This window comes from Calidris pugnax, unplaced genomic scaffold (assembly GCF_001431845.1).
Source record: "Calidris pugnax isolate Ruff unplaced genomic scaffold, ASM143184v1 scaffold28, whole genome shotgun sequence".
Lineage (NCBI taxonomy): Eukaryota > Metazoa > Chordata > Aves > Charadriiformes > Scolopacidae > Calidris > Calidris pugnax.
The window spans coordinates 8176175-8189432 of NW_015090842.1; the positions used below are offsets into that span (position 1 = coordinate 8176175).

Here is a 13258-nt window from a genome sequence, read left to right on the forward strand (position 1 = left end):
AGAAAGAAAGAAAGAAAGAAAGAAAGAAAGAAAGAAAGAAAGAAAGAAAAGAAAAGAAAAGAAAGGAAGGAAGGAAGGAAGAAGGGAGAAAGAAAAAAAAAGGAGATAAAGAAAGAGAAAAAAGAAAAAAGAGCAAAAAGAAAAATAGAGAGAAAGAGAAAAAAGAAAGAGAAAAAGAAAAAGTAAAGAGAAAAAGAGAGAGAAAGATGAACGGCAGGAAAGAAGGAAAGAAGGAAAGAAGGAAAGAAGGAAAGAAGGAAAGAAGGAAAGAAGGAAAGAATTATTTTAAATTATTTTTAGCAGAAAGACACCTGGGATCTTTGGGGAGCCCCCTGCTACCCCTTCCCTCCGATTTAGGGGCTGCGTTTCCCGGCGTAGAGGGGAGGGATGGAGAGAGGATGCAGGGAAAAGCACCTCCAAGAAAAAGAGCAAAACAGAAGGGAAAAAAAAAAGAAATATAAGAGAGAAAGGCAGAAGAGGGGAGAATGAGAGAGAAAGCACGAAAACAATTTTTTTTAAAAAAAAACAGTTAAGAAAGCAAGTAGGAAAAGGGAAATTAATTTCCCGCAAAACCAGTACTAAGACATAGTCAATACAATTTTTCCTGGAAAACAGGAGTGAGCCGGGAGGGAAAGACCCCAACGGGCAGAGCAGCCCGTCCCGTCCCGTCGGGGCGGCGGGTACCTGCCCCCCATCCGTCCGTCCGTCCCCCCCCCTCCCCGGGGTTCGGTGCCGTTACTGCGCCCCGGCCGCCGCGAAACGGGTTGGCTGGGGGGGGAGAAAAAACCCCCAGCCCGGGTTTAGGTTCATATCGGGGAGATTCGGGTCGGTGTTTTATCATTTCCCGGTGAGGGGAATTGGCGGTGCGTGAACGGCTCTGCCTCCAGCTCCCCCCCACCATCCCATCCCGGGGGGTAGGGACACGGCGGAGAACACAGGTTTAACACCGATTCCCCCGTGGGTTTTCCACGCGGGCTCCTGCCCCTTAAACCCGGCTTAATACCCGCGCCGAAAGCGGCGCGACCGGGCTCCTCATTTACTTCACTGGCTTAGTAGGTGGCCGTGTATATTTTTGTTGAAGTAGTGTTTATGTTAATGAAAAAGGCTGAGATTACAAACAGACCACTGAATGCCCGGGATGTTGCTGCCGGATTGGTCTAAGCTGTGTACTTTAAACCTAATCAGTTTTGGGGCAGCAAAAATGATATTATTATTATTATTATTATTATTATTATTATTATTATTATTATTATTATTATTTTATTTTAAATTATTTTTAGCAGAAAGACACCTGGGATCTTTGGGGAGCCCCCTGCTACCCCTTCCCTCCGATTTAGGGGCTGCGTTTCCCGGCGTAGAGGGGAGGGATGGAGAGAGGATGCAGGGAAAAGCACCTCCAAGAATTAGCCATAAAAACCAACGAAAACGAGCCCCGGGCTCCTGGAGGAGGACAAGGGAAGGCGGGGTTGAGCTCGCCCTCCCCGAGTCCCCCCCCGACCCCGCAAAGGGGGTCCCGGTGGCAAACAGGAACGTGTGCCCCCAAACCGTCGGCTGCGCGGGGGGAACCGCAGGCGCGGTGGGGCTGGGTCGGGCTCAGGGGTTTGTTCTTGCCGGGTGGAGTTAGGCAGGACCTGAAATTCCCTCCAAAAATCCCGGTAATTTACCCATTTAGAATTGTAACAAAAAATTAAATATATATATATATAATTCCAGTCCTTTTAAATACTTAGTAAGCAGGAATCAATTAGTGAATTTGCATAAAAATAAAAATATAGAAGGGTGTGGGTTGCTTTTTTTTTTTTTTTTTGGGGACAGAATGTTTTTTGTGGAGAGGTGGAGAATATTTGTCTCAGAGTTGTTTCAATATTCTAACTACTTTGGAAGGGAGGAAAATGAGGTTATTTAAAATGCTGTAAGGCATATCCCATGACCAAACATTTTATGGATTTTCCTATTCAGAATCCTTCAAAAATGTAAAAAAAACATGTAAAATGTTAATACATGGGTTTGAAGGATTAGGGTGTGGGTTTTTTTTTTTTTTTTTTTTGTGGGGAGCAGCAATTACTTTGATTCCAGAGTCTGACTTTGGGCTCAGTCTCCTGATTTTCTTAACAAAAAAAACCCCTCTCCTCGAAATTCTCCCTGTGTCCCCCCACTCCCCCAAACTATTTCTACCCCCCGGGTGCATTTGCATGCTTGAACTGTTGATAGTTTAAAAAAAAAAAAATCAGATTTTTTTATTTTTTTACAGGCTTATTTTCCCCACTTGATAATTTCCCAGCATGGAGGGATCAAGTTTGGGTCCCCAGCGAGCGGGTGTCTCCCCCCAGGAGCTCTGGGAGCAAACGTGAGCACAGCGTTTGGCATCTCGCTCCTTTTCAACACTTTCCTTTTGTGGGCAAAAGCTCTCGGCGGAGGAGCCTCTCCGGCAGAGCCAGGCAGACCTGGAGGATTTGTTACATTCAGATAGATGTTTTACTACTGGTGTGATCCCTCGATTGACTCAAACACGAGGGAAATCGGCGCCGAAACAAGTTGCGGTTGAGAGGGGACGCGGGCAAAATTTGGGGCGAGTGAAAAACTTTAGGGATTTCAAGGGAAAAATGGGAAAACGAGAAAGCCCTACCCAAAGTTTTCCCCATGCAATGGCTGTGCCGCACTAGAGCTGCAGGGGGGATTTCCCCCTGGGTTTGTGGGGGGCAGAGAGGCACCCTGAAAACAGCTTTTTCTCCCTTAAAATATCTGTAGGGGATCAAATCTTCTCCCTGCAGAAAGGGGAGATTCCCAGGGCAGGGCTTAGGGCTGACCGCAGAGGGGGTTTCTTTGTTCTCTCCTCGCACCTGGAATTAGCCCTTATTCCACGATGCTTTTTTTTCCCTCCTCTTTCTTTTCTTTTTTCTTTTTTCTTTTTTTTTTTTTGGAGGGGGAAACATTGTTTTTTCCCAGTGACATTAAGTGATTCTGTCGGAGTGATTGTCAGGGCAAAAAAGAATAATCCCCAGAGTCAGCAGAGTAGATGACTTGGGAGAAAATGTCACCCAAAGCCAGCCCCGTGCTGTCAGAGCCAGGTAGGCCCTGCAGAGGTGCCTGGGGTGGGGGGCAGCAGGGTGGGGGGTCCTGGGGTCCCCCAAACACACAGCCCCTCTCTGCTGCTCGCCCTGCAGTCACCATGGGCAGCCTCTGCGTGGGGACCAGCTAAAGGAGGGGCACAAAGGGCTGTCCCCCACCCCGACACACACACACACACGTGTGCACACACACCCACACGTACACACACTCACAGACACCCCCCCGCCCCCCTGGCTCCTCTAACCCCCACATCCGACCGCGCTGCTCTCTAGAAGCACTAATGATGCCGCGGACCAGCTATGCGGTGTGAGGCAAAAGCAGATGAAAGTGATGTCACATTAATGTCAGCTCACAACTCGAGCCCACACAGCCTTGATTGCTCTTATTAATCTTGCCAATTTGTCTGTCAGCACTTGGCTAATCCCTAAATAGCCTCCCAACAGGTGCTTTATGCTTCCGCCACATCCCTGCTCCCCGGCACCCCCCGGGAGCCCCGCTCGCCCTCCCTGGTGACACCAGCTCTCTCCTGTCCATCTGGGACCAGCTCTTTTCCCCCCCTGGGAGGGCTGGAGGGGAGAGAGGCGACTTTGCAGATGTTGTTTAGTCTGTCCAAAGAGGGGTCGGAGCTTTGGGCTTCCCAAAAGGAAGTGATGACCTGGGGGGGGAGAGGAGATGCTGGAGAAACCGCTGGGTGGGGAGGTGGCAGAGGGGAAATACCTGGTGGTAACGGCGGGGTGTGTGTGTGTGTGTGTGTGAGCAAACCCTAGATATGGGGTTAGCCCCACGTCTTGACTAGAAAACTCATTTATGGCACCCTTCACCTCAGCCATCACACAACGGCAAGCTGCCTTGCTTTTATTTGTCATGGGTTTGGTGGTTTTATTGAGAGGGGGGAGAAGATTAAAACAAACTGCATGGCACTGAAGCTGCAGTGGAAGAGCCACACTGCACCCTGCGCAGCCTTATCCTGCAGTTAAGCTGAAAGCTGATTATTTTATTTGCTATGCTATCAGAAAATCCACTGGTTTATTATGGTGTATATTTAGCCATAAAGTACCAGCCGCGTATTGAGTAGAAGACCAAAATCATTGCGTTGCGAGGCTTAATCTTCCTGACACTGCTATTTAGCACTGTAGTCTTGATCACAAAACAGAGATTTTTGTGTTTAAGACTATTAACTGCTAAACACAACCAATTGCTAAACCCTGTTAACTGGTAAAGTGGAATGCTTTTCTCTCTCTGCATTAAGACAAAAAAAAAAAAGGTTTTATTTCTGTTTGGCAACTCTGCTGCATTAAATGGTTTGCAAGCAGGTTGCAAGCCCTGTGCCTTGCAGGGGTCTCCTCCTGTGGTTCACCTGGGAGATGCTCTGGTCTGGAAGAAGAGCTGCCAAACCCTCCTTCAGTGCATCAAGCTTCGATTTTATATCCAAAGTTGGCTCAGGCTACTTCCAACAGCAGGAAGGAAGAGCTTTCAGAAGCATCTTCAACCATATCTCCGAGAAATGGTCCGAAGTGGCCCGAGTCACCAAGGGAAGTATAGCCACTAATTGAGCTCAGGGCTGTTCATCATTAACCCTTGGGTGCTTCAGATCAGATCCTAAAAGCTCTCTAAAAATACCATTCACGACCGCAAGCTGTTTTACTCCATCCTGACCTGGATTTATTATCGGGAGACAGATAGATCTTTTTTTTTTTGCTTCTTCCTTCTCCCCAAGTCATTTATTTCATCCAATAAGACTATCCATCACGGTGCGCTGGAACCGACCAGCGATCGGAGGATATTCTTAGATATGCAGCATGTCAGGAAACGGCTAGCAGCCTCTCATGATGCAAATATTTGGACGACCGAGAGGTAGGAAGGATTGTCCAAATGTTTACTAAAGGCTGTTGATAGCCCAAGGATTTATAACTGGTGCATAACGTCTGCCCCCACACAGCTCCTCTAGCAGGTGCATCCAGTTTCAACATGACACATGGTATGTGTGTGCTCTGGGAAAGGGGATGCAGGAGGAAGCCAGTTTCACAGGTCTCGGCTCCCTTTTCCCAGCTCTGTGAAGCTGCTTGCTGGTTTGGAGCCCATGGAGCAACAAGACAGGAGCCCAGGATCCACTCCAACCACGCATGCCCGTGGTAGCAACTCAAACCATTGCTAACATTTAAAAAGAAAACACAAGCGTCGAGCACGTTTAGTTGGAATTTCCTAAGCGAAACCGATGCTCTGAATTATTTAGGCCCATCAAAATATTCCCTGTCACACTCCTTCAGTGCTGTGGTGGAGGAAATGCATGACATTGTCCTAGTTATTGTTCTTGGCGTTTCACTTCCTAATTTCCACCACTGGGATTTGATCTCTTCTGTCTCCCAGCAAGCCCTGCTTGCTGCTACAGGCACATCAGAAGTACGAACAGATCAGTTTTAACCATTTCTGGTGTTCAAATAGCTATAGCTTTCCAAAAGTGGCACAGACCTCACTGGAAATGCCCCATACCTATCACCAGGTAGCCTCTATCTCTGCCCTTCCAGCCAAAAGAGGAGTTTACATTCAATACAGACCAGGCTGACTCATTAGAGCTGGAACTATAGTCAAGAGAAGATTTGGTACCTTGCCCAAGGCCATTCAATGATTCAATGGCAGAAAGGTCTACTCTGGTGCCTCGATACCGCATCCTGAACCACACTGTCCTGATGCTACTTCCAGCCCAACCTCCTGCTCAAAACAAGTCCATCACCCATGCCAGCCATGGTTCTGTTTAGCTGAGCCTTGAAAAATTTCAAGGACAGAGTCTAACAGCCATGAATATTGATAGCCCAGGTAGCAGAGGAGTTGTCAGCACCCTCGTGTCCACCAAATTAGGCTCCCAGGCTCTGCTATCAGAGAGTTTTTGGCTGCGAGCGTTCCTACTGCCATGTTATTGAGAAACAATATCCTACGAAACGGGAGAAATTAACATAGAGTTGAGTCACCCAAGTCTGGTAATCACCTTCCCCTCCACTATTTTGCAAGTTTTGACTCTGCTGGGAACACAAACGCACACATTTACCGTGCTGCAGACACCCAGACAATGTGCTTTTCTTAGTAATGAAGGGTATCTGCTGCAGAAAAGCCTTTAATTCATTACAGCCCCGGACTAGTAGAGTTTACCGACCGCTCCGATGGGGAATACAATGGCCCTATTGTTTTGCCAAGGGAGGATTTCTTAGTTGCAGGCTGTTGCATAAACTGTATGTTTTCTATTTGTTACCTGATTCATTTCGATGAGCTTCCTGAGATAGGGTTAAGACCATTTGGCGTCCTGCGCTGACGCAATGAAAGAAGCTGTCGCAGGCTGTGGAGCAGATTATTAGTATTACCTCTCTTGGTTTGTTTAAAAAAAAAACTAGGAGGAGAACTTGGTGTTCTCCTAGGGAGAAGAAATTGCACAACAAAATATATGGGAAAAAAAAAGAAGTAAGTGCTTAAATTCCGAAGTCATCTGTTACACTCGATGAAGGTTTTATATCTATTAGAAAAATTCAGTCCTGGGTTTGATGTCACATTCTCAGTGTGACCTTAGATGTGGAGTCATAACTCATACTCATCTGGACTCCTCTCTCCTTGAACCTATTTCTCAACAATCACCCACGAGTGTTGGAAACGCGTTTCTTAGGCAAGGACCTCGAGCCATCAGCTGGCTCCAACCCAGAGGGATTCAAGGAAGAACCATTCACATCTGGGAAAGTGGCTGGTTGGTAGCTCCAAGTTCTCACTGGGGCTAGTGGTATCTAGACCAGTTGTCCCAGGGACCGGAATTGCATGTGTAGACAGATCAGAGGAACAGTTCAAGCCTTTCTTGACAGTCATGCCAACCATGCTTACGCATCAATATGTCCAATTTTTCTTACCTGTGAGCCTTGGGATTATATTTGCACTCCAGTGGGGATGTGCTATGGGCCTGGAAGAGTTCTGACTGAAGGTCTCCTTTCATGGAAACTGGTCAGAGTGATTGCATACTGGTGTGGCTGGATCTCTGCTTCCCCCAGACCCAGGGCTGGCTCAGTGTGTGCAGCCTGGTGGGAATGTGAGGGATTAGGTGAAGGAAATGGCTGGCTGGGCTGCTGGGGACATAAAAACCATCCTTCCACCAAGCTGCCTGAAGAAATTCCCTGTGGAGAGAGAATTCAGACTCTCTCTGTGTTACCTTTCCACACTGCTGGGTTGAGAACTCATACTCATACTTTTCCAGCCAGCTGTTTTGGGGATGGGTTACGACTTTTCAAATACTGCAGATACAGATGTAGGTACAGTAAATTCGAGATATAAAAAAAAGGGGTAAATTATTTGATATAAGGCATTCCAGCCAGGAAATGCAATCCTAGAACCTCAGTTTGCCCCTTGTCTGAACCTAGAAGCACCCACATTACATGGGGACAACTGCAGGCTCAAACTTCTCTGGCAGAAGAGAGACCCTGCTGCTCACCCATTGCAGATCTGTTCTCTAAATGCTGTGTCACAGCAATTTTAGGAGAGAAAGGCCACCGATACCAGCTTTCAGAGAGGGTGTTGAGGGATGGAATCCACTCTTATGTTTTAGCATTCACCACTCTCTTCCCAGCTGTACAAAGCAGCTGCACTTGGAGTTGCTGGCTTTAGGTAGGTGTATGATCATCTTTGTGGGGGAGTTCAACCCATTTTTGAGGACCTGACCCTCCCCAGGCCCTGAACAGGGACTTTAAGCAGCTCACACTTGGAAGCTTTGCTACTTTTTGTCCCACCTTTGCTGCCGAAGCCCAACTGGGAGGAGGTTGCAAAACCAGAAGGATTTGGCCCGGGGCTAATTGAAGCAAAAATAAATGAGGTCAGTCCCTGGTACGTTCCAGCGCGTTTGGGCTCGGAGGCTGTGACCGACGGCTTGTGGTCCAGACCCGTATGGTGCTTTTAGCTATACATAATTAGATGTTTTTCTAAAGCAAACCATTACTGACAGATTGAAAGGTTTTTATTCTACAGGACTTTTCCTGCCTCGTCTGCCAGGAAACATGCAGAACTCACTCGAACTCCGCTTCCTTGGAGTAAATCACAGCGTGGGGCTGCCTTATCTCTACCAGAGACCCTGTATAGGAATGTTGCACTGTCCAGCCCTCGGGCCACCCACCCCTGGTCCCAGGCATCAGCATCTGCTCCAGGCCCAAGCTCTGACCCTTCAGAGACATATTTTTGCAAGGTCAGGAGGTTGGGTGGTAAAAGGGGAGTGGGGAATAGCAGAGAGACAGTTGAGGCTGGCTCTGCAAAGAGATTTCAGGGGGATGTTTACACTGGCCATTAAGTGCAGACTCGAGCCTGTTCTCCTCTCCAGATTTGCAGCCTGTCTGTGTGGTTTGCATGCAAACATGCACCAGACACAGCTTCAAAGTCTTCTGGATGAGGGTGTCCATGCATGGGACCTCTGCAGGCTTGGTCCTTGGTCATGCAGCCTGGTCCAGGTGGACCAAGGAACGATCGGGTAGGGCAGGCAGCCCCACCAGGTATCACCTTAACCCTGGTTCTTTCGTAGGGCAACGAGGATGATCTTAGCATGAGCTGCAACTGAGATGCTGTGGTACAACCAAGGGGAAGTATAAATAAGCAGAAAAGCCATTTGAGAGGGGACAACACAGGAGAAGGGGAGAAACAGCTCTGTCAAATGGAAGTAGATGGGCATCCATCTCAAATGGATGGAGATGCAGCTCTGTGGATTGCTGTCATCCATTCACAGACCACTTCTTTTCATGTCATGTTGTGGTGATTCACCACCTGATAGCTCGTCAGCAGACAGAACTACAGAAAATACTGTTGCACTGGACAGGGAGAGTCCATTTTGTACATCAGTGAACTGTTGTCCCCTGTGGGGAAATGTTGTCCTTTGAGATCAGGTCCAAAAATGATTTCATGTGAAGTTTTTCTGTGAAATTTCTGTTGCATTTCTTTGGAAGGGCCAACTGACTGGCTTCATCCAAGAAATAGCTGTGGAAGGGGTCACTGAACATGGTCTGACTGTCCATCAGGAACAGGGAGAGACTGTTTCTATGTGCCTCACACCACTTTCCCAGGACATATTAGATGAAGAGAGGGAAAGGGGGAAAAAAGATAATGTTCCAAGCAAAATTTCTGATTTTCTCAAGTTGCTAAACTGAAATCAGTTGTTTTTTTGTTTGTTTGTTCTTTGATTGCATTTTTACACACACACACAGCTACTTGTGTATAAATCTTTCTTGAATGAAGGGGAAAACACAATTCTTTTTTCTCTAAGGACTGGTCTCAACAAAGACTCCAATCCATTGCCCAGTGAAATAAGGATTCAGGGTCCAATGTAGAGGGTTGCACAGTGAATTCTTCCCTAGCTACTCATTAAAATAAGCTACTCCAACTCCTACTGAGCCTTTTAAGCAAGTGGTTCATTTTCAGAAAGGAATTACGAAGCCTGAAGTCCGGGAAATCAGCCCTGCCCATCACCCAGCCCAGGCTGCACCTCCCTGCCATCCTGTCCCTGTCCCACTGAGGAGCCTCAGGGCTGAGCCACCCACCGCAGCGTCCCTGAATTCAATTCCCATTTCAGCCTTTGCTTTCCTCCCTGGCAGAGCATGGGAGTCTCCCTCCCTCCTTCCCTCCCTCTCTCCCCGTGCAGCTGCTCAGCTCTGCGAGGGAAAGGCTCCCAGATGTGCTCGGGAGGGAGCGGGCAGAGTCCTGAATTCCACTCCATGCCGGGTGGACTCTTTGTATATTTTGTTTTAAGAAGAAAATATGTAGAGAGTCCTTGGAGGAAGGCTGGGGACCAGGCACGTCCTCGCGAACACACTAACCACAGGGCTAGGAGGTCCTGCAAGTCATCTGCCCTTGGCTTGCCTTTGCCTGCAAGATGGACCTGTGGCTGATGGGCAGCTCTCGGTATCGTCAGCAGCTGAAGCCCATCTGCATCACACAACAGGTCCCTAAACCCTTTCCTGGAGGTGGCTCAAGGCGACCAGATCCTTTGAGAAAACGAGGTTTTACTCAAAAGCCAGTAAGTGTTGCAATGCCTAAACACCCACGTTTGGTATTTTTGGCTCATAAATGATGTGCCATATCAGATCAATAAATAGTCACACACTCCTAAGTGCTCTACAGAACTGGTTTCACTGAATTTAAGTGCATTTAGCTGTGGTACTTGGTAGCTACTTGATTATTGCGTGAGACAATACATTTATGAAGTGTTGGCCTTCATTTAGTTAATCACTTCATTGATGTGTAATATAAAAATGGTATAAAACTAATTGTTCCCATGGAAACAGGAACCCAGCAAATGATTTCATATCACAGCTTGGCAAAAGAAAAAGAAGAAACTTCTGTAATTGTTCCCATTAAACAAGCGCAAAGGATTCATGCTCAATCTCTACTACACTCTGCTCCACTTCTGCTGTGAATTAGGGGATGAAAACTCAGCACAGAACCACATAAAAAAGCTCCAAAACAAGCCGTGCTTTATTGAGTATTTGTAGTTCTGCCACCAAAACCATTTCCCTTCTGCTTTACAGGTTTCTGGCCAGCAACACCAATGACTGTCACGGCCAAAACGTTAATTTGGAGATGTCATGCACAGGGGCTATAACCGTGCACAAGCTGCATGGTGAGGAGGGAGGACATCCCCGACCACGCTGCAGGACTGAGCTGTGGGCTAGACATAGGACAACCCTCATCTCAAGGGTGAGTGCTTAGAAAGTGTAGGCAAAGCCAACTTTTGGAGCAAGAAACTGAGGCAACCCTCCCCAGCCTGGGGTGAGATAGGCTGCCATGCAAATCGGTCTGTGTGTGCACAAAATAACCCCAAATATCATCTTTACTGAAGTTTTCCCCTCTTCTTCTATAAGACATTTGATGACTGGGTCATCTCGAGGGCTTTATTTTTTTTAGAAAACCCCCAGTATCACTGTACTAGAGGGACTCACATTCTCCAATTCCCTGAATTTCCCACCAGACTGAGATTTCCTAATCCAGTGAGGAGCAGCAGGCCCTAGCAAGGTGCTTTATGGTCATGAACCTTTACGTGCAAGATCAGCCTGGCACTTTCAGCAAGCCTAATAGCTTTACAACGTCATGGAGTGGCCTGTCTGTGCACCTGTGTGGTGGTGTGAGCCTCCCACACATCCTCCCACCTCCACCCCATGCACCTCAACCATCCCATCATTTGCCTGGGGGCTCTGCCCCCACCCCAGCCCCATCACACACAGCAATAAAAGGCAACCAACAGCACAAAAACCATTTGGGCTACCAGGCCAATGGCCACCCAATCCCACCAGCTTCTCTGGAGGGACCAGGAGACATGGACCTGCTCTATCCCAGGAACCACTGCAGAATGGGTTTCTCACTGGGCTAATTACTGCTAATTGTGCCACTTTACTATCTCGCCAGCCTTGCCCTGAACAGGGCTGATAGGGTATCAGTCAGATAAGGAGCACTCAGCACAGGTAACTGGTAAGTGTTGTCTGACCTGTGGTGGGGTGAGCTGCCTTCTGGAGGGGTTATCTTTCCTGCTGAGAGTCCCAGGCACCAATCTCCTAAGAGGGACGCTGTGGTCCTAAGGATATCTGGAGGGTAGCTGAGACTGCCACGTTCCTCTGAGCTTCTTAGGAGGTGCTGTAAGGGATTTTGGTGACTCAGGATTTGCAAACACTAGAAAAGCAAGCTGGCATTCATTTTATAGTAATTCTTTTAAATTTACTTAACATGCAGTTTATTCTTTTGAGTGGTTTTTGCTGTTGTTAATTTAACACTGTGAAAATGAAGGTTTCATCATTTCTCTCTTTTTTTTTTTTTTTTTCCCACAGAGAAATAAATTCTGTTCTTTGTTTTTCACCATCTCTGCTGACTTACATGAAGCAATTGAGCTCCAACAGTGGCCTGAGCACTAGGTAGGAATTATTAACACCAAAGTGGAAACTTGGACAAGGTGTCATTATTGTTCTGCAACGTTTTTGGAAAGTTACTTGCAATAAAATACTTGAAAATTTTGCAGCCAACTCAGAGAAAAGTCTTTTGTGTAAACGTAGCTTCTGGCTGTGTGTGTAATCACACATCGCACCTGGCAGGTAAAACACACTGGTACACAATTCCTGAACACATCACTACCTACATGTTGTCTTGCACCTGGGTATTGGTGCTTGTTCTAAAACCTAAGAGAGCACCACCACTTCACTTGATGGATGAGCCAACAGAGATTGTTCATGGCTATCAACATCAACGGCAGGGCAACTCACACATCTGAAAAACCTGAGTCCTCTAATCCAAAGCTTGGGTTATTTTCCATGTCAAGTATCTCCATGTACAACAGCAAAGTAGGAGAGATGGATAGGCAGACAGACAGACAGAACATTTTCTTCCTCGAGGTACCTCAGTCATCTGCTTTTCCTTTTACTCTGCGAGTCTGGTCCACTTTCAGTTTGGTTTAAGTTACCAAAGTTTCTCAGCTTGTTACAGTAAAGCTCATAACAAAGTCTGTGGCCAGCTCTTTCTTTGATAATTCCTTTCCCCCCATTTGTTTATCTCAAGTACTGAGCTTTGTTCCAGGCCCAAAACCAAAAGCCTTTCTACCCTGTTCTCTTCTTGACTTGTTGCAGATGTAATGAAATAAATCTTTAGAAAGAACAAACCTTCACTTCCTCTCTCCCGTCTGATTCAGTCACAAACCCCAGGAAAGAAAAATAAATCACAACGTGAGCTCGCCCAGTCTCAAGGGATATCACATCTAGTCCTGTAGGCCACCATTCAAATTGGACATGTCCATCCCTCAGAGAAACCAGTGAACACAGCGACCGAATCAGCAGCATCAGCCCAGTCTATAGTGTGAAACCACCCATGCAAACACAGCCCCATGCATTTCCGTGACCCTGGTGCCCATCTCACCCACTTTTCCCAATTCTCCATGTTATTTTCCCCCTCCATGGTCTGACAATGGGAAAAAGATCTGATAACCATTAAATCCTTATTTTGAGCACTGCCAAAGTCAAGGATGGGTAAAAAGAGTACTGAGATTGGTCTGAATTGAGTCATGAGCTCTCCCGAGCTGTTGGTACCTTCCCAGAGCTTGTCCCTTGGGCACCAAAGGGTGATGGGCATTGTTGGCTTTTCTCACAGCCCCACCAGCAGCTTTGCCCCTCTAATCTCTTCCCTGCCACCTACTTAATGTATTTGAAACTGC

At 47.1% G+C, this 13258-nt stretch overlaps 1 long non-coding RNA gene across 1 annotated transcript in view; it reads left to right on the top strand.

Annotated features, from left to right (window-relative positions):
* Positions 1–12080, top strand: part of LOC106888201 — a 20327-nt gene extending 8247 nt beyond the window's left edge. Inside the window, exons 2-3 of the long non-coding RNA XR_001412057.1 lie at positions 10599–10767; positions 11889–12080. This is a non-coding gene — a long non-coding RNA (uncharacterized LOC106888201). The remainder of the gene's footprint in view (positions 1–10598; positions 10768–11888) is intronic.
* Positions 12081–13258: the final 1178 nt, after the last annotated feature.